This window comes from Sminthopsis crassicaudata, chromosome 4 (genome assembly GCF_048593235.1).
Source record: "Sminthopsis crassicaudata isolate SCR6 chromosome 4, ASM4859323v1, whole genome shotgun sequence".
Taxonomy (NCBI): domain Eukaryota; kingdom Metazoa; phylum Chordata; class Mammalia; order Dasyuromorphia; family Dasyuridae; genus Sminthopsis; species Sminthopsis crassicaudata.
In genome coordinates, this window is record NC_133620.1 from 293,768,683 (window position 1) to 293,790,870 (window position 22,188).

At 36.5% G+C, this 22,188-nt stretch overlaps 3 non-coding genes across 3 annotated transcripts; all 3 read left to right on the forward strand.

Moving 5' to 3' along the window:
* The first annotated feature begins 15,818 nt into the window (after nt 1-15,818).
* On the forward strand, nt 15,819-15,890 carry TRNAA-UGC (transfer RNA alanine (anticodon UGC)). Its single transcript has one exon. It is a non-coding gene; the product is annotated as a tRNA-Ala (tRNA).
* Nucleotides 15,891-16,627: 737 nt separating this feature from the next.
* On the forward strand, nt 16,628-16,700 carry TRNAK-CUU (transfer RNA lysine (anticodon CUU)). The gene has a single exon. It is a non-coding gene; the product is annotated as a tRNA-Lys (tRNA).
* Nucleotides 16,701-20,939: 4,239 nt separating this feature from the next.
* Nucleotides 20,940-21,045, forward strand: TRNAL-CAA (transfer RNA leucine (anticodon CAA)). Its single transcript has 2 exons — nt 20,940-20,977; nt 21,000-21,045. It is a non-coding gene; the product is annotated as a tRNA-Leu (tRNA).
* The last annotated feature ends 1,143 nt before the right edge of the window (nt 21,046-22,188 follow it).

Consider the following 22,188-nt stretch of genomic DNA (forward strand, 5'->3'; position numbering starts at 1 on the left):
ATTCCCTCTGTAAAGAGAAGAGACTCCGGATAAGCATCCTGACCCATTTCTCCCTTTCCCAAGGAGCCAACTCCTGCGTCAACCCTGGCTCCATAACCATAATCAGGCCTAACTGGGACAGAACATGAATCTGACAACCAGTATTGAGTTTCCTAAGACCTTGCCCAGACTCCTGTACGGTACTAAATATAGGACCCCTCACTCAAATCCCTAGCAACCCCCTAAATGTCTTACTTTAAATAGATAAATTCGTAATAACCAAGCTCAGTCCTGGAAAAGTTAGGAAACATACTTACCTCCCTTCTTTACAGAGGTTGTGAAATAAATCATTAGATCAGCTGCATATGTTGGTTGATTTTGCAGAATTGTTTTTTAATTTATTTTTAAATTTTGTTGCAATGTAAGTCTCGATGGATAAGGGCAGCATATATTCACAATTTCAACTAATGTAAAAGCAAAAGGTATAAATAAAAAAGACATTTTTACAACATAAACAAAAAAAAAATTTGATTTAAACATATTTTCCATCCTTCTGTTTCTCTTTCCTTTTTATTTTTGTATTATCTGATCCATATGGTTCAGGAAGGCAGTTCTCAACCCACTGACTATACATACATACATACATATGTATGTGAGTGTGTGTGTGTGTATGAATATAGATAGATGTTTTAAGGTTTTAATTACTAGTATTTCTCCCCCTGCACACACACCCAGAACCCTCTCTCACCCCCTTATCCCCCCCCTTTGGATATTTTACTTCCTGTCTGCTTGACTTATTCTCAGGACACTTTGTGGTTGTCATAGCCTCTTGTGTGTCTGTCCCTTTCTCCAACCTACCCTTACCTCAATCTCAGTCCTTTTTCAGCTCTCTATATTTATGACATATTGGCCTTTATCTTGCTATTATTGCAATAGCTTTATATTCCTATCTGTCCCTCATAACTGGAATGTTCTCTCTCTTCACCTCTGCTTCCTAGCTTTCCTGGCTTTCTTTAAAAAAACTCAGCTCAAATCCCAAGTTCTAAAGGAAGTCCCTAATTACTAGCCTATTGTTAATTGCCTTCCTTCTGAGATGACCTTCCATTTACTTTGTGTATGTGTAAAATAAATATTCATTTATTCATATATGTACATAAATATTTATATATACATACATGCTATATTTGTGTGTATTTGAAGCAGGTTGTTGTCCCTTTAAGAAACTATTTCTTATTGATCTGTGATTCAGATTCCCAGGCCCTCTTGGCTAAGACATATGCTCCCCAGACAAGTTGTCTTTCAGGGATGCCAGAGCCTTTGATGCAATTACAAATCCTGGTCAAAAAGCACCAATGCTTTGAATTCCAATAAGAGATCTGGGTTTTGTCCCAGCCCCCACTGGATCTGAGCCAGTCTGGGCTGCCCAGACCCCATCAAGACACTCCATATAATAAGCTTCCATCAACTAAAGTCTTTGTAGATAGACCTTGGCAGCTCCTTTTGCTGTCAGGACTGTCTGTCCACTGAGAACTGTATTCTCAGTACAAAACTCCATTTTTCATAGATATGCCACCATAGAAGTCACTCTCTTGGTAAACTAATTGCTATCTAACAATAAACTTTCATTTTGCAACGAATATTCAGGAATGAGTGAATTCTTTCACTCCTAAAACCTGCAGCCAATTTAAAGGGGATTCTTAATAACTCTTTATATATATATATATATATATATATATGAAACTAACCTCTAGACCACCAGGAACCTAGCCCACTCAAACAGCATCATATTCACATGCCAAAATATATACATATATATTATATAATAATTTTTGTATATTATTTTCTCTATTAGAATATTAATCCCTTAAAAGCAGGGATTATGTTTTCTTCTTTATTTGTATCATCAGTCTTAGCACAATGCTTGGCACATAGTAAATGCTTATTGACTTAAGTTCCTTATATCTGGGACTATCCCATAAGAGACAATCTTTTCAGATAGTTTACCTCTCAGATCTATGGAGAAGAAAGGAATTTGTGGCCAAAGAAGAGCTTGAGTACTTATTGAATACACAATGGAATAATTTTGATTATATTAAGTTAAAAAGTTTTTGTTCAAACAAAATTAACGCAGACAAGATTAGAAGGGAAGCAATAAAATAGGGGAAATTTTTTTTTTTTACATTCAAGGGTTCTAATAAAGGCCTTATTTCTAAAATATATAAAGAATTGACTCAAATTTATAAGAATTCGCCATTCTCCAATTGATAAATCGTCAAAGGATATGAAGAGACAATGTTCAGATGAAGAAATTGACACCATTTCTAATCATATGAAAAGGTGCACTAAAAAAAAGCCATCAATTATCTAGAATTGGAGAAATTAAAAGCAAGAAATTTAGAGCAGAAATTAAAGCAAATGTATTTTATGAACACATTCCTGAAAAAGCTCTGGCCCTTCCCAAGTCTCTTTTCCCATGTTTGGTAGGAACAGGACCATTCCAGAATCAAAGGGATTTTGGATTTTCCCTCTTTCCCTGGTATCCTAACTGAATCCCTTGATCAACTGGTGGTAGTGTCTGCATCAGAAGACAAGAAGAAAGAGTGACAAACTAATGGAGAAAAAGGATTTTCAGAAACCAGGAGCTGTATTATTCCTTTGCCACATGTGCTTTTGAATGTTGAGCTCAGTTTCTCCATAACCATATATGTATTTGTGGAAGAATGTGTCATACTTCAGCTTCTAGGGAAAATATAGCAGGAATCCTTAGAATAGTCCTATAAACATTGCTGACTGTCAGTTGGTCAGTGATAACCAAGTTTCTGAGATAATAGTGATCACACTTCAATTCTATCTCTGGGCCATAAAATTAGCATATCAGTAACATGGAGAACCAGATCTCTCAGTCTTTTCCTATAAATTTTTTATCCTTTTGCTCCAGGTTCTTAGATAAATCCTTTTGGAACTTAACCCCCTTCAAATTGGTGTTACAATTACAATAAACTTTGCTCTTGACTTGAAGATAGGTTCAAGCCTGTAAATTCTTTTGAGACACCTTGTGGTGATACCAGTCTGTGACCCCGGCTGGCTAATTCAAGGGTGAATCTAGCAGAGTCCGTATCAGGGAGATAACTTTAAGAGAAAGAGAAACAAAGATTAGGTTGATATGCTAATTTTACAATTTAAAGGTACCTTTGGAGTGATGGGGGTGAGGTATTTCCTATCATTGGCCAACAGAATCGGTGAAGTATGCTATTGACCAACATTGTGTGTGGCATCCCCAAGGCTGGCTAGCCTTAGGGTTTCTCAGGCCTTGCCACTTTCTCACACTTCTTCAGCACATTTGTAAATATTTCTTTCTACAAGATGCTTAAGGCTGATTGTTTCTTAAGTGAAAGTCTACATAGCTGATGTAGACACCAGATGATGGTAGGCACCAAATGTTAGGGTTCAGTCATGAAGAGCTTGTATTTATACCATAAATCTTGCAAAAATATCTGAGATAAAATACACTATCTAGTCCTAATTTCCATATCTTTTGTAAAAAGACCAAATGAGCCCGAACAACATGCTATTAGAAAAAAGAAAGCTGCCATCCCTTTTAATAACAAACACTTGGAGATGCTAGCTTTTCCACTAGCTTATGATAACCATAACCTCCAGAAAATAGGAAAAATTAGAACACACATTACCTCAGGCTTGGTATCCTAGCTAGAGGCTATAATTTGATTGTGCAGTTACCATAACAACCTAGCAAATCCGTGCTCTGAACTCATGAAGTCACTCAAGAGTCCCTTTCGTGTTTAGAATTTAATACATATTATTTATTTATAAATAATACATATTACAAATTACATACAAATATAAAAGTTATATTACATATAAATTAATATAAAGATATCTAATATCTTATATAACAAGCTATAATATACATATACATATGTGAAAATTCATAAGAAACAATTCCAGAATCTATTTCATTGACTTATTTGAGCATCTCCTATCACTAAACTTAATTATATATGTGTTTATATAAGATTATCAGAGCTGACTACTGGGCTTATATTCCAAAGAAATACTAAAGATGGGAAAGGGACCTGTATGTGCCAAAATGTTTGTGGCAGCTCTTTTTGTAGTGTCTAGAAACTGGAAAATGAATGGATGCCCATCAATTGGAGAATGGTTGGATAAATTATGGTATATGAAGGCTATGGAATGTTATTGTTCTATAAGAAATGACCAGCAGGATGAATACAGAGAGGCTTGGAGAGACTTACATCAACTAATGCTGAGTGAAATGAGCAGAACCAGGAGATCACTATACACTTCAACAACGATACTGTATGAAGATATATTCTGATTGAAGTGGATATCTTCAACATAAGAGATCTAATTCAGTTCCAGTTGATCAGTGATGGACAGAAACAGCTACACCCAGAGACAGAACACTGGGAAGTGAATGTAAACTGTTAGCACTACTGTCTATCTACCCAGATTATTTATACCTTCGTAATCCAATACTTAACGTGCAACAAGAAAATGGGATTTACACACATATATTATATCTAGGTTATACTGTAACACATGTAAAATATATGGGATTGCCTGTCATCTAGCAGAGGGAGTAGAGAGAGGGAGGGGAAAATTTGGAAAAATGAATACAAGGGATAATGTTATAAAAAAAATTACTCATGCATATATACTGTCAAAAAATTATAATTATAAAATTTTTAAAAATAATAAATAAATAATAAATTTTTAAAAAATAGTGGAGAATTTGGACTAGCTGATACTTGCTGGCTGAATGGGAGTCTTGTCTCAAAGCATCCAGCATCGAACAAGTAATTCCAGAAACTTTTATAGGGATCCAGTTATCAGGGAAACAAAGGACAGAGAGGAGGAAAGGGAGGGAGGAGAGGGGCAGAACATTGTGTATATCATAATTTCAGAAAGGACCATAAATTTTGATAAGAAGGTCAAGAGACAGAAAGTCTGGGGCAAAACTATAGTGAGTACATTTGAGTGAAACCATCTAGAGTTTTATGACTCACTGGAATGTGAGAGTGTTCAGAGCTTAATGGGGTAAGGAAATGGGGTGTGGCCATAATATTTTATTCAAGTTATAGCATAATAATTCAGGGAAACTGAGATATTACAGAATGGAAGTTATTAGGGACAGTAATCAGGAACCTCACCCAGAGGAAAACTGGGGAGTTGAGGTAGATAATGCTATCATGAATGTCTCACATTCATTCAGTTTTTCCTAGAATAAACCAAAGAACATTTTCCCAAAATCTCTGCTTTTGTCTCCTCAAAGGAGTAGGGGCAATGGACAGAGCAGTGATACTATATATGGTGAAAGACTCAGATGGCCTAGGGTGCAAGCACCCATAATGTTTAAAAGTGTTAAGCATTAGATAGAGAAGATGACAGGCAGAGTGGAGATGATAATTAATTATTTTTTACTTATTTATTTTTGCTGAGGCAATGGGGGTTAAGTGACTTTCCCAGGGTCACAAGACTAGGAAGTGCTACCTGTTTGAGATAACATTTGAACTCAGATCCTCCTGACTTCAGGGCTGGTGCTCTATCCACTGCCATACCTAACTGCCCCATGATAATTAATCTCAACCTCAACCACAGCTTGGGTTATTTGAGAAGTGATGGCTGAGCCAGTGTTGCTCTGTAAAGAGCTGGGCAAGCCAAAATGAGATATGATCTCCTTTAGCAAAAACTCTGAGTTTTGCAAAGGAAGGCCTTTGGCTAATTAATAAAGTTGTCATCAAAAACTAGTTTGAAGCTCCTGAAAGAGGACATAAGTGTAAAATCAATCTGTCAGTCCTCCCCTGGGAATGTAACCCTCTTCTAGGTGGAATTCGGGAGGAGGCAGTTTAACAGCCCTTTCAGGATTTACCTGAACACAAACTGGGCAAGTCTGGCAGATCTGTCTAATTGTTTCTCCTAGTTTGTGGCCAGTGAAAATGAGTTTTATAAGGGATTAAAGGGCCTTTCCCCAATTCTAAAGTAATGGGTTTGGCCCTTGGAGCAGGGCTTAGTGTTGCTTTCAGGGTCATAAAAACCTTGTCCTCATCAGGGTCTCAATGGAAGGAAAGTGTGTCAAGACTTTGAATAGAATCACAGAGGGACTTGGCAAATAATCCCAAAGTTAGATATTCAGATTCTACTAAATCTAGCCAAGCCTAGGAAAGTACACAGTTGTTTCTTTGAGACAGGTTCAGAGAGTGATAAGATTGCTTTCTCTCTAATGGGAAGGAACTGGAGGAGGGAATTAATTCATGGTCCAAATACTTAACAGACTGACAGGTAGTGTGGATCTTAGACCAAGGAATTTTATAATTTGGGGGAGACCAGAAAGTTAAGCATTTTTATAGCTGCAGATTGTGCTCATGGCTTCTACTGATCACTTGCTCTGATTATAGGCATTTGATATGAGGAAAAAATGGGGACAAATTATAATAGCTTCAGCTTGAGCATATACATAACAGGAAAAAGCATAGCTATTTTTGACAATCATGCAGTGACAATTCCATCTCATAGCCAGACTCAGGACTAATCAGGTAGGAAACAAAGAAACAGAACTAGAAAACTGAGGCAGGGAAACTGAGATATTACAGTTTGGGAGTTACTAGGGACAGTAATTAGGAACCTCACCCAGAGGAAAACTAGGGAGTTGGGATAGATAATGGTATCATGAATGTCTCACATTCACTCAGTTTTTCCTAGAATAAATACCAAAGAATGAAACTAAGTCAGAAGGATCCAATCTTGAGCAGAGACTAAGGTTGTCCTCCCAACTTTTGTCCAGCTAAGATATCCACCTATGACAATTCTTTGAATAACTTACATCATTTCTCTCAAATGGTGGGTTACTGACTTAATGATCCATCAGGCAATCATATCCAATTCAAAATTCAAAAGATTATAATTACAATTCCAAGAGATTTTATCTCTAATAGAAAATTCTATTAGTCACAACTTGGAGCTAGATATATTATTTTTTAAAACGTACCAGGACTTACACACATAGGAAACTTTGTTTAAAATATTTTATATATTTAAGCTCATCCTGGTACAAGGACTAATCAATAAACAACCCTATAGATTCTTAGTAAACACATTCCTTGTTTAGGAGCTATACTTCCTAAATAGAATAATTTCTCAGGGCTGATGTCCTTTTATTTTAGGGAAAAAACAAGACAATTAATAAAATTCAGAACAAACAGAAGCTATCTCAAAAATGAATAGGGGTCTCATAATTTACAGTTAAATTTCCAATTTTAATAGACACAACAGTATAGAAGTCATTTTAAAATTGACAACTTTAATACTATCAGTGCAAACAGATTACAATTTACATAAACCTTTAGTGGGCTTTGATTAGATCTCCTTTAAAACTGCTTTTGCTGTCATATTTTAAATAACAAATTTCACTGAACTAAGTATATTTTCTTTCTCTCCCTTTCTCTTCCCTGCTGCAGTCAGGGAAGGAGGTAAAGGGGAAGAAAGAGATAGATATTCTCTTTCTATTATGCATTATCCTCCTAGCTCTAGGGAGCCCAAGTGTGATAAGCCTAATTTAGTTGAATTTGCTTCCAAATTACTTTGTAGTGTGCTTTCAAGAGACCCCTGTGGGGTGCCAAAATATAGTGTCCTCACTAGCTCTGTGGAGGATCTCGGGACCTGCCCGAATGTTTGGTTTAACAAGAGGAATGATGAGGCAGGCTCCCCATAGATGGTGAAATATGGAATCTTTTATTTCAAGTTCTCTCAGCCTTAAATACCTTAGTATAATTACATCACCACCGCACATTGAGCAAGTATCTCTGCTTCAAGTACAACACAGATTGTCACTCCCCCCTGACTTCTCAGGAAGGCTGAGATCCCTTAGGGAAGATAGGGAGACAAACCAGACATTGTCAGCAGGTTCCCCCTGGGCCATAGGGTCTTACACCTCACCTAAAGTTCCCCCACTGTCTCTGGCCCTCTACATTACTTTACACTCACACAAAAAAAGTCATTTATCTCAACACAGTGTATATTGGTTGTGTTAAAAAAAAAAAACAAAAAAAATACAAGCAATTATATTCAATAAACCAGTTAATATCAGTTAACATTTATGCTAAATACTTTTGCGATCATGTGACCTTCACAACAACAACACAAAAATCTTCACAACAATATTTCTCTTTACAAATCAGAAAACTGGGCAGAAATAAAAATAATTTACATAGTTAATACACATCTAGAATTGGAACAAAAATGGTGGAATTACCAAATACAGAGGCTTTTATGCTTGGCTTTCATGCCAAGAGCACCCAGATTCTTCCCATGAAGTTTCTGGACAGAACCTGATGAAGGCTGAGAAAGCTGGTCCTAGGATCGATCTTTCTTTGATAATAGTTTCAGGTGCCAGGGTTCAGGGAATGCTAATATGGGGCCTGACCCCACTCCATTCCCATCCCCTGACCTGAATTGGGGAGGTACTTGGGCAAGGTTGTGGGGTTTCCCCCTGCTGTTGCTTCTTCCCCCATTTCTACAGGTGGGACAGAATTTGTGTTTCCTTACAGTTCTTGAGCATTCTCTTTTCCTAATCTGATTTTGAGATTAAGAGGGGCTAAAAAATGAATGTAGGCTATACTGGTCGTGTTATCAATCCTCACAAATAAGATATCTCAGGATTCTAGTGAGTGGAACATGCCGAGTGATCATGGTTGTGGAAGGGGTTCCTTAATATCTTCTGAGGTACTAGCTTAGTTTTAAGTGGACCATATTTTCCTTTCTCACTTGACCAGAAGGGGATTCTGGATAAGATAGAAATGAAGAAGGAGTTAGCAAAAAATTACTATTTACCTAGTTTTGTTTTGTTTTTTTTCACTCTCTTCTTTCAGAATGGGGTAGATTCCTGGAATTATCCCCAATGTTTCAGGAATCTTTTATTTATTTATTTATTTATTTATTTATTTATTTATTCATTCATTCATTCATTTATTTATTTATTTATTTATTTATTTATTTTTTGCTGAGGCAGTTGGGGTTAACTGACTTGCCCAAGTGTCTAAAGTCACATTTGAACTCAGTTCCTCCTGACTTCAGGGCTGGTGCTCTATCCACTGCATCAACTAGTGTCAAATTCCTTAATTGTTCTCAAAATCTTGAAAATCTGCTAAAATGTTATTTTAGTTCCATAATTTTAATTCTCTAATTTTATTTCTATGACCCCCTAACTTGGCCAGAACTGGGGTCCACAGCAAAAAAATTAGGTTTTAGCCTTTTTCAGATGAGAATTAAGGATGTTTAGAAATGTTTCCCAGCATTCTAACTACAGTTTTTTCTTGCTGGCTGCATTTTAAATCTTTCCAGGTAACAAAATCTAGCTCACAGAACAAACATGACACAGACATTCTGCATAGAGATACAAACACAGACAAAATGATATGGAAGAGAACTGTCTTATCTTTGGCAAAAGCCATAAATTTTCTATTGCCATAGCACCTCACTTCCTCCTGCATTCCAGGGAAGGTGAAAAAGGTGACAAAGATTCCTTAGTTATTTGCCCAAAGCCATCCTATTGAATATAATAAAGATGACAATACTCCCCAAACCAATCTATTTATTTAGTGCTATACCAATCAGACTCCCAAGAAACTATTTTAATAACCTAGAAAAAATAACAACAAAATTCATATGGAAGAATAAAAGGTCGAGAATTGCAAGGGAACTAATGAAAAAAAAGTCAGATGAAGGTGGTCTAAGTGTACCTGATCTAAAGCTATATTATATAGCAGCAGTCACCAAAACCATTTGGTATTGGCTAAGAAATAGACTGGTTCACATGTAAAATGTATGGATTACCTGCCATGGGGGGGGAGGGAGTGGAGGGAGGGAAGGGATAATTTGGAAAAATGAATAAAAAAAAAAAAAAAAGAAAGAAATAGACTGGTTGATCAGTGGATCAGATTAGGTACAAAGGACAAAAAAGAGTACATCTATAGCAATCTAGTCTTTCACAAACCCAAAGATACCAACATTAGGGATAAAATTTATTATTTGAAAAAAACATTGGGAAAACTGGAAATTAGTATGGCAGAAATTAGATATGGATCCACACTTAACACCATATACCAAGATAAGATCAAAATGGGTCCATGATTTAGGCATAAAGAATGAAATCATAAATAGATTAGAGGAACAGAGAATAGTCTACCTCTCAGACCTGTGGAGGAGGAAGGAATTTATGACCACAGGAGAACTAGAGATCATTATTGATCACAAAATAGAAGATTTTGATTACATCAAACTAAAAAGTTTCTGTACAAACAATACTAATGCAAACAAGATTAGAAGGGAAGTAACAAATTGGGAAAATATTTTTACAGTTAAAGGTTCTGATAAAGGCCTCATTTCCAAAATATATAGAGAACTGACCCTAATTTATAAGAAATCAAACCATTCTCCAATTGATAAATGGTCAAGGGATATGAACAGACAATTCTCAGATGAAGAAATTGAAACTATATCCACTCATATGAATGAGTGTTCCAAATCACTACTGATCAGAGAAATGCAAATTAAGACAACTCTGAGATACCACTACACACCTGTCAGATTGGCTAAGATGACAGGAACAAATAATGATGAATGTTGGAGGGGATGTGGGAAAACTGGGACACTGATACATTGTTGGTGGAGTTGTGAAAGAATCCAACCATTCTGGAATTATGCCCAAAAAATTATCAAAATGTGCATACCCTTTAATCCAGCAGTGCTACTACTGGGCTTATATCCCCAAAGAAATACTAAAGAGGGGAAAGGGACCTATATGTGCCAAAATGTTTGTGGCAGCTCTTTTCGTTAGTGGCTAGAAACTGGAAGATGAATGGATGTCCATCAATTGGAGAATGGTTGGGTAAATTATGGTATATGAAGGTTATGGAATATTATTGCTCTGTAAGAAATGACCAGCAGGACGAATACAGAGAGGTTTGGAAAGACTTACATCAACTGATGCTGAGTGAAATGAACAGAACCAGAAGATCGCTGTACACTTCAGCAACAATGCTGTATGAAGATGTATTCTGATGGAAGTGGATATCTTCAACATAAAGAAGATCCAACTCACTTCCAGTTGATCAATGATGGACAGAAACAACTACACCCAGAGAAGGAACACTGGGAAGTGAATGTAAATTGTTAGCACTACTTTCTATCTACCCAGGTTACTTATACCTTTGGAATCTAATACTTAACGTGCAACAAGAAAATGGGATTTACACACATATATTGTATCTAGATTATACTGTAACACATGTAAAATGTATGGGATTGCCTGTCATCTAGCAGAGGGAGTAGAGAGAGGGAGGGGATAATTTGGAAAAATGAATACAAGGGATAATGTTATAAAAAAAAAATTACTCATGCATATGTAGTGTCAAAATTTTTTTATAATTATAAAATAAAAAAAAATTATTAAGTTTCTCAAAGTTGATTGTTTTTACAATGTTATTATTATAGTATAAAGTGCTTTGCTTCTGTTTACTTTGTCAATCAGTTCATACAAGTGTTCCCAGGTTTGTTTGTTTCCTAAAATGTACTTTGTACAAAATGTGTTTGTTTCCTAAATCAGAGGTGACACCATTATAAAGACATTTAGGGATCCATTTTAATTCATCAAAGAACAAAAGTCTGGTTTGTTGGAACGATCACAGAAGTTTTATTTGGTTAACTGTTATTTGGAACCATTATTGGTTTTTCATTTAATTAAGCTTACATTTAGTGATTTTTTCGATAATATAGTGTGTACAGTTTAGTTTTCCTAATTTTACCTTGCATCAGTTCACACAAATGTTTCCATGTTTCTCTCAAACCTTATATTGGTAATTTCTTTATATATAATATTATTCCATTATATTCATATGCCACAAGTTATTCCACCATTCTTCAATTTATAGGTACCCATTTTGTCTCCAATTAACTAATTAAATTTCTATTGAAAGGTATGGCAGTGATTATCAAATATTCCCTGCTACAACAAAGGCTCATCCTTTTAATAACAATATTTTGACAAGATCATGAATCACAAAAATTTCAAGTGACCTATAGTGCAATTGGGAAAATATATGTATGTTTCCAGCATAATACCAATAATGATAAAAGAATGAAACAATAAAATAGAAACCATCAGGGATATGATTAACAAAAGAAAAAGATTTGAGCTGTTTTTTAATAGAAAAAAAGATAACAGATAGCCCAAGTGCCTCAAGAATATTATGTGAATTCTCTATAGAATATTTAGGAAAAATAAGAAACAAAATATAAAGTATGTGTGGATGAATTTAACCAGTTCTAATTGACAAGGTAATCAAATCAATGGCATTAGAGAAAAATAAAAATAAAGCAAACTAGAATCTAATCAACTACAGAGGATAATATTAGTATCATACTGTCAAAGTTAAAGAGCATCTTTTTTTTTTTCATTAGCAATAAACTGTCTTTCAGAGAATGTACCTTTATAGATATTTGTTGGGAAGTATGTGTATCAAGACATACAAATGTGTGTACATACATGTGTGAGATGTAGAAGACCCTTACCCAAAATGACTACTCAGAGATCACTCATGGAAAGCAGAAAGGCTGTTTATTAAAACCTCCAGAGGATGAGCCCTTCTATCATGAGATAAGGCAAAGAGAAAGCTCATGGTAGGAGGGCTAAAGAAGTAGTAGTAAAGAAAGTAAAAAAGTAAAGCTTTTATACAAGAGAGCATTGAGAAAGGAAGGAGGAGACATCTAATTGGTTGTTGCTATCCAGAGAGATTGGAATGGAAGGTTTCGGTTTCCTGAAATCACCTGATTAATCAAGCAAATAGTGGTGAAGCAAATAGTGGTCAAATACTAATAAATGTCATCAGCTCAGTTTAAGTAAATATGTTTATAGCTGGCCAAGGCTCAAGTAAATATGGGCCTGTACATATTATACAAGTCATAGGGAAAACATAGAAATAATGAAAATAAAGTACAGAAAAAGAATTCACATATTCCTGTAAGTTCTTCATCTTATTCTCTATTCCACTTATACATATATGTATATATACAAATATGTGTGGGGGTAGATAGATAAGTATGTATATGTATGCATATGAATATATATACATATATATATGTATATATATATATATATATATATATATATATATATATATATATATATATTTTAAAATTATGTGTTAAAGCACTGCTGTAACTAAATATATGAATGGTAGGAGCTGGGAGAAAAAAATGGGGAAGAACTGGCACATATAAAGAGCACCTTTGACAGTATGGAGATGCTTTCAAGAGAAAGACATGAGGATATGTAATACAAGTGCTTTGGAGAGGCACTAGAATACATGTTAACTAGTTCCACTTGGCTAACTATTTGATGAATAGGAAGGAGGTTTGACTAGCTCCATTCTTCTTGTCCATTCCTTGGTTTAATTTTGATGGATGTCAACAATGCCATAAGGGGAGAGGTCTTGGCTGTTTTTCCCTCTGGGGCCTACTTGTGGTCTTGGTCCTTTTGTCTCCCAATTTGTTCTTTTATATTCATTGTAGGTGAAAAAAGTTAATTGCTTTGTCCTTTGTGACTTTAGAAAGTTTAGAAGAGCAAGTTTCTAAGAACCACTAGAAGTGGTAGAACCAGTAATAAGTAGAAACTGTGGTAAGGGTGAACCTGTACTTCCCAGAGTAGAATAGGGGACAGTGCCCCCAGGTGCTGAAAAATATTTGTACTTTCCTTCTTGTTATGTTCTTGTTCTTTGAGACAAATATCCCTTTGTAAAACTTAAGCCATGCCAAGTGATAAAATGGAATTGAGGTACCAGTCACTGGCATCCAACAATATGGAAGAGGAACACAGCTGCTCAAACACTAGAAAAGACATTCCAGACTCTTTATGGTACACCTAGAATCCCAAGGAGTAGGTATATCAGCCTAGGTCTGGCAGAATGAATCAGAGCACATTTTCTATACAAAGATTACTAGCATGATCCTGGTCCTCAAAGAATTTACTAAATTGTGAAGGAAAAGGGATACATAAATAAATATTTAGAAGACAAATAGAAAGTAAGGGACATAATCACTCAAATAGCTTTAATTGATTTAGCCTATAGAAGTCAATCCCAGGGATGGATCCTCTGGGAAAACCCCTGGAAGGTTCTGGAGATTCTTAGGACACAAGAATGGCTGTGTCTTTCAGGGATGATAAACTTGCTGATTGATTTAATTTATGATTAGAAACAGTTCTGTTCTAGAAAAAATCCTGAAGTTAATCCCTTAGTCCTCCCCCACTTTGTGATAATGGGATTGGAGGGGAGGAGAAGAACCTTTGAGAAGAGAGAACTCTGTTCCTTCCATCTTTTACTTGACATCAGGTACTCCAAGGCTTCCAATGATGCTGGGAAGGATTGGCAGACTTTTTCTCAGCAGGACATCATCTCCTACTCTAAAAGTGGAAGCTGGAATAGGGGTGTTCCATCAGCTAGCTTTGCTTGAATCCCTGGTTACACTTTCTTTTCTTTCTTTCTTTCTTTTTTTTCTTTTCTTTTCTTTTTTTTTTTTTTTTAATACATATTTCGTTTACCGAAGGACTGACAAGGTTGATATCTTTGAGTCTGACAAATATGGAAATCCTTTGTCCATTGAGTAAAGTTGACCGCAGGAATTTTCCTCAATCAGTAACAAAGACTGAAAAAAGAAAACAAAAAATAAAAAACAAAGCTCCTGGCCTAGGTGGCCAGGAGATAAGGATTTTTGAGCCAATACAGAGATTAAGTGAAATGTAAAATTCAGCTTCTGCAGGCCTGCAAATTGTTCTAAATTCTGATAAGATTTTAGTATCAGTCCCTCCTCTCCAGCAATAACAGTGGTTATAAATTAAGTCACTTAATCCTGGTTATAGTCCTTAATCAGTCCCATAATACTTTTTCTGTGAGGCTTTTATATTTAATGTTTCATTTATGTATAGGAAACAAATACCTATCCCATACCTGCTGTACATCATACACTGAGTAACTTTCTATTCTCTTATTTGGGGGACAGTTACACAACCTAATCTTTAAGTAATTGAAGGTAGAAGCAGGGAATTCAGTGATGATTCATGGCAGCTATTATAGCGTTTGTATAACATTGGTAGTTAGGTCTTGGAGGGCAAATAGTATTCAGTAATAGGTGATGATGGAAAAAGTTCCTTACAGGCTTAGTTTGGAGTATTGGAAAAGGCCGCTGGGAAACGGGGAACAATTGAGTTTGTAGTAACTTTAGAGTAGTTTAAAAGAGAAAGGAATGGGGAAATGATCTTACATTAAGGTAAGGCGTTTGGATTTCATTTTATGGGCATTTTGGAGGCTATTGGAAGGTCCTAAGAACACTATAACCACCTTATATTTATGCATAAGGGATGTGTAAAACCTCAATGAGACATGGGAGAACATGGATGGAATCAGTGATACTAATAAGGAGACTACTGCAATAGTCCTTGCAAGAGTTAAATAAGGGAGTAATTACAGATATAAACTATCATTATTCTCGTGGAGATTTGTTGCATAGGAAGATCTACATTGTTATTGAAAAAAAAATTTTTTTTTTAATTTCCTACTCCCATCTATCCAATAAAAGAAAAAGCTTGGTAACAAATATACAGTTAAACTGACATTCTAAAGGCACGAGATTATCCTTTTCTCTCCTTCCCCTTATTTTCTTTCATTTCCTTCATTTTATTAACAACCATTTAATTGTACAAGTCTGTCTTCTATCATGTAAGTGATGAAAAAAGCAGTGTTTCCCACGGAGGGGATGTAGCTCAGTGGTAGAGCGCATGCTTTGCATGTATGAGGTCCCGGGTTCGATCCCCGGCATCTCCACTTGCTTTTCTTTTCTCTCTTCCCTTCTAGCCACACCCTTTTACAATTGCAAAATTAAAAAAAAAAAAAATTGGAGTAAGAAATGTATACTCGTGTTAAAGAATGCAAGTAAGCAAATAGCCAACCCTGACGTTACGAGTGACTGCTTCCTGTTGCTCTCCGGCCTCTGCGACGTGGCTTCTTCAGCGCCACAACCTTTAGCAGACTACCCTCCCAGGATTTGCCAAGAGTTTCACATGCGCAGACAGGATTTGCGCGAAGCCCCGCCCCTAAGTTTAACATTTCACTCGCCCCTTACATCCCATCCTCCCATCCCTGCTCCATACAGTACGTCTGCTCGGTTTTGGACTGACTTCCTTAAATACTGAGTCGAATAAGGGGTGCGATTGCGGCCGCTTCTCTCTCCTGGGTGCGCTGCCCTCTAGGAGGACTTTTGCGGCGCCCGCTGTTTTCCGTAATCTGATTTGACTTGAAACAAGAGGAAACCGTTCAGAAGGGGAAAAATAGGAGGAGAAAACTGGAACTAATGGTAGTTAATTTAGCATTGCTGTTAATGAAGGGGTGCTGGCAGGATACCAAAGAACGTCGTTTCATAGCCAGCAGGGAGTTCAGCTCCAGAAGAAACGTTTTCTCCTCCGGTGCTTTTGTTCACTGGAAGAAAGGGAAAGAAGAACCCGTTAGTTTGGCACAACTTGATACTTTTTGAAAAAAGCAATTGGCAGAGTTAATGCCCAACTGCCCGGCTAGCTCAGTCGGTAGAGCATGAGACTCTTAATCTCAGGGTCGTGGGTTCGAGCCCCACGTTGGGCGGCTATTTTGTCCCCTGCACCTACTTTTAAAAAAATTCTTTTAAACTCCAATATTAACATAGATGAAAAATACAAGTGCCCGCAGTTCTTTAAACTTTAGTGTCTGCGTGAAGGGGCTAATCCTGCTCCCTACGTAGACTATAATCTGCAAAAGGTTGAACTTTTCAAATTACGGCAAGTAAGTAAGCATTAAGTGACATGCATACAGACACTTTGTTCTCACGCAAAGCTATCAATCTTGAAGAATCAATGCGATAATATTACAACTTTCTTCCATAATTAGAAACTTCTGGTTTCTAGTTTTCCTAATGAAGTGGTTATAACATTTGTTTTACACGCAATAGGTTCTATACCAGTCTAAAATAGCAGCTACTTTTTTTCTCCTTACCTTTGTTGTCAATACAACCTCCAACTTACTGTTTTTCTTCTCTCTACCAGGATACTAAACCCAGGAGTTCAATTACTAGTATTTGCAATTCTAATTCAATTCATAGCAAAGTCACATTATGCCATTTTATGCCATAATTACATATGTATTCACCATTATACTAAATATAATTTTATATTCTGTATCCTTTCATATTTTGTGTATTAAAATTTTCTGGCCCTTAAGAGATGTATCTGGGTTTCCAAAGGAAACCTCATTTCAAAATCATTTATGTTGTCTCTACAAACCCCACTATTTTCAACTGCCTCTTTCTCCTCTCCCGTGCACCCTGAGTTCTATGGGGATTGTTGAGTCCTGCGACTTTGTTTTTACTTAATATCATCTCGCAAAAAGGAACAATATTTTAATTAAGAATTTTTGTCTGGGGTTTAAAGGAAGATAACAGTGGGAACAGATCCTTTAAGAGGCAACGCAAAAATTAGGTGGCATATTCTGGAAAATGTAGAAATTTCTATGCTACTGAAGGAGCAGACACCAGAAGGGGAGAAATCTGATGTATAAACTGGCAGTACTGGGCGCTGCCTCCCACCCCTTCCCTTCCTGGACATTGAGTCTTACACACCACTGTGACACAAGAAGTCTAGAAAAGAAAAACAAAGATCCAAGTGCCTGCCTTATCCTTAGTGAGAATAAGATGAACACACCAGGATAGAACTATTAGTGTCCTCTAAATTTCACTGCCCTAAAACAGAATTTCCCTTCCACTCCCCAGTCCTATAGTATATGCAGCATGGTACAGTGGAAACAAAGGCTCTGATCAGATGCTTACGGTGGGACCTTTGGTAAATCATTTTAATTCTCTTGGCCTCAGATCCTCATCTTCAAAAAAGGGGAAGAGTGTAACCACATGACCTCTAAGTTCTCTTTTAACTCTAAATCTAAGATCCTAAAGACCATGTGAAATGGAAATAATCAACATTTAGGCTACTCATTGCCAGGTACACATAAAGACACAAGCTAGACCCTGTTTTCAAGAAGCTCAGAGAGGGTCAAGGAGCATACAAACTGTGTAAAAATTATATGTATATTTGTCATGTACATATAAATATATACATATACATATATATGCAGATAAATTGGAAAGTCAACAAAGTGAATTACAATTTCAAAAACATTATAAAAGTACAAATGATCATTACATAATATACAAACACTTTCTTGTTATAAAGATATGAATACTTTTCTGTCTTAGGTTACCAGGTCTACCTACCCCAAGAGCATTTTCTTAAGGTCTCCTTATTTGGGGGTATGAGTTGTTTTGATCAAGGACTACAACAAAGTGGGTACTTTGTTTCTCTAGAAGGCCTTTAATATTATTCTTTCCCAAATTCAACAGGTTAATTTTAATCATCACCTCTAAGTAAAAGAAATGATTATTTCTCTCTTGTATTAATAACTAATTATTGAATCAGGACCAAGATTTTTCCCCTTTTTTACTTTCTCATTCAGAAATCAATCAAGACTATTCTTGCTCATTGTATTTACTCAGACAAGCCCAGGAAAATATAGATTGTCCCTTTTGTCACACAGGTGATATTGAGATTGATAAATCTCTTTGTCCAAGACTTGGGTAATGACTTGGTCATTACCCCCAAGATTTCATTAAAATTGATGGGGTGAAAAAGTAGTAAAGCAAAAGAAGTAAAGTAAAAAAAAAAACATAAAAACAAAAGCAAAAGAGTAGGTCCTTGCTAGCCACCAGATGGGCCATGACAGGGGAGGGGGAATTGACAGGATAGTGCCCTTGTCCCTTGTTGAATTTAAGTGAGCCTTTGTTGCCTTGGTACCTTTTAAATTCCCAGTTATTCTCTCAGGCAAGCAGAGAGGGGCATTGACTGAATTATTTTAATCCATAGTTACTGTATCCAATTGTGATGCCAAGGTATATATGTCACCCCAAGGTTATTCCTTTTCAAGGTAAGGCTCTATTCTCCCCCTGTTTAATAGCTAATTCATTAGAAACTTAGCCCAATGAAAAGAGCATAATAAAATCTTTGCTTCTTGATTTGTAGTTGTCTAGGTCTACAAATTATTTTGAAACAACTAACACTAGCCAGGATCCCCAATATATTTTTGAATACCCTCAAAATTTCTTATAATATTCTTTCATTGTTAACCACTAATTGACTGCTATCCTAAGGAACACCTACTCTGCCACGGCCATGTAAACTGAGTCCACCGACGTGTGGAGATCTTGACATTATAGAGTGGCACTGATCTCTTTTATTAAAATGTTAGTTGTTAATAAAATGAGTCATTATTCAGAAATTATTTCTCTCTAACATTTTAAACTAACAGAAGAAAGCGATTCTTTAAACGGGGAGAGAGGGACAAAGGAAAGAAAAATTGCCTAAAGCCACTTCCTCAAGTTAGGTTTATTCCAGCCCATTTATTAAATCTCCCCCTCAGAAAACTTCCTATTCATCTCATGTACAGTATAGTATAAGGATTCAGAAGCTATAATCTTATGTTCCAATAACATATCTTTTGTTTCTTCTAGAACCCACAGGTTCTAGAGATTAAAATGATAGTTGCTATATATAGCTAGCTTCCCCCTCTGCTCTGTCCTTGGCATAAGGCAACAGGGTATCCCCTAAAGGGGTGCTGTCCAAATATTGTCAATCAAGGCTTTATCTTAATAGCGACTTTTTAGAAAGAGACGAAATAAGCTGAAACGAACTTTTTTTTTTTTTTTTTTTTTTTTTTAAGCTAAAGAGTTTTGGAGGGAAAGTGCAAGTCCTGCCAGGGGAATTACGGAATGGGGGCCCATCCTGGCAAAAGACAAGTGGACCCCAAGTGGGAGAGGATGTTTCAGCTCAGCTCTCGATTTCAGGGCCATAAGGCAGTTTTGCAGCAGTCTCCCTCGGGCCGCTTTCACCTCTGGCAACCACTGGCTTTCAGCGATCTACCTTTGTAGGCTTAGGGACGCGTTCGCAGGTACGACTGATTGGAAAACAATTGTCTGCCACACCGCTTCCGGTCTGGAGCTGCCCAAGCTTGGGCTCGGAAGGGGTGACTTGCACCGTCTCGGTTCCCTAAGGATAAGATTTCTCTTGTCAATTATGGTCCTTGAGGCTTAGCTGAGTGAGAATTAACTTTGGATTCCTGTCCGGATCAGCTCAGGATCCACCCCCGGAATGATGCGGAGACATTTCATTATCATTTCAGTGTTAGTTTATTTTCTTTCCTTTGTTCCTCTCGCGTTAATCTTTGTGCAGTCAGGGAACTTCCCAATTAGCTCCATGTTCTGTGGTTATTTATAACGCTTATCTACAAGGGTACAGCGGCTGAGCTTGTTAATTTCCCTCTGAAGACTGGCTCGTCCTTCACCTTTATCCAGGAAGCCAACATATATTTATTAAACTTCTACTGTGGGCCAAGATACTGTGCTAAGGACAGAGGATACAAAGAAAGGGAAAAGGACAGTCCTTACAGCATGCAAACAGTTAAATATAAATAAAATAATGACATTTTGAGGGTCTCAGTCCGGAACTGATTTTCCTTCCCGGAGCTGTCTCACTTTGGTCATCTCTGGATCCCGCAGTCTTGTCCATTTTACCATTTTTTAAAATCCCTTTGGATCCCCATGCCGAGGTTGCTATGTCTATTATGTCTCACTGATCTGTGCTCCAGAGAGAATTTTCTTGGAATATCTTTTCTCATAATTTCCCTCTGGAAATCGCTGTGACATCTCTTCTAGAAGATCGGAGACTTCACGTCTTTTATTAACATCGTTCTTAAAAAACGAACATACTCCTTGAATAGGCTAAAAAAGCCACCCGTACTCGTAGTGTCAGGATGGCCGAGTGGTCTAAGGCGCCAGACTCAAGGCACTGCCTTCCTCTCTGAGTGTTCTGGTCTCCGAATGGAGGCGTGGGTTCAAATCCCACTTCTGACACATACAAATTTTTGATTTAAAAAGTGTGTTTCAATAATTTAAATATGCATCTTTAATAAGAAATATATTTTTTAAATTTTTATATTGTTCCAAAACAGTACACGCTTTTTAGTTTAAACTCACTTAAGAAACTGCCAACCTGAGCTAAACTCATTAAACCTTTAAAAAACCTTTTTTAAAGAAAAGTTTTTATTGGGTTTTTTTCCCAGAAAATTTCCCCTTCCCCCAGAAAGCCATTCCATATGACAAATAATTCTTTCTATTCGCATTAATATCAGTAATATGTGCAAAGCACTTTGAAAACTTGAAAGGAATAATTGTTATAATTACTATCAATTAATCTGTAGTGGCCAATGAATTTCTTCACTCTGGATGCTACAGGGCAGGATTTGCTGGACACTGATATCGGGGAGAATTTAACTTGTATAAAGGGTCTAATTCATTTAGATCTTTCTGAATTAACCCAGATTTACTTTTAAAGTGGATCTTTGCCAGTCATTCTTTGCAAAATATTTCTTAATGAAGTTGACATGCTAAGTCTGAGTTCATAGATTTAGAACTCGGAAAAGGCATTCAGTCCAACTCCTTCCATTTGTACATAAGAGAAATGAGTCTGGGAGAGGTAATTTGGTTTATCAGTAAGCATTTATTAAGTCCCTACTATGTGCCACATACTGTGCTAAGCCCCAGATTTGCCCAAAATCACCCAACAGTAAGTGGCACAAGGAGAAATTAAGATCTAGTGTTCTGATATGAAATCCCTTATTTCATTTTTTTGTATTCTGAACCCCTAGTAAAATGCCTCATATCTGCTAGGTCTTTAATAAAAGTTAGATGGGCTTAAATTTGTTGAAAGAAGGAATAGAAGCATATCCCTCATCTTAGTGTGTCGTGCATGAACTCTCTTGAGGGGAGCCTCAATTTCTCCATCTGTAAAATGATATTTGCACTATATACAGTGTGAGATGCTGCTGATTCCATCTTAGGGTAAGGCCAAAATTCTTTTTAAGTATTAAAATACTGTAAAAATATTCATTTATCAGTAAGTCAACAATTATTTATTAAATGTCTATTATGTGCAAATACTCTAAATGCTGATATAGAATTAAAATGATTTTAGTACTCTTGACTTTAAAAAAAAAG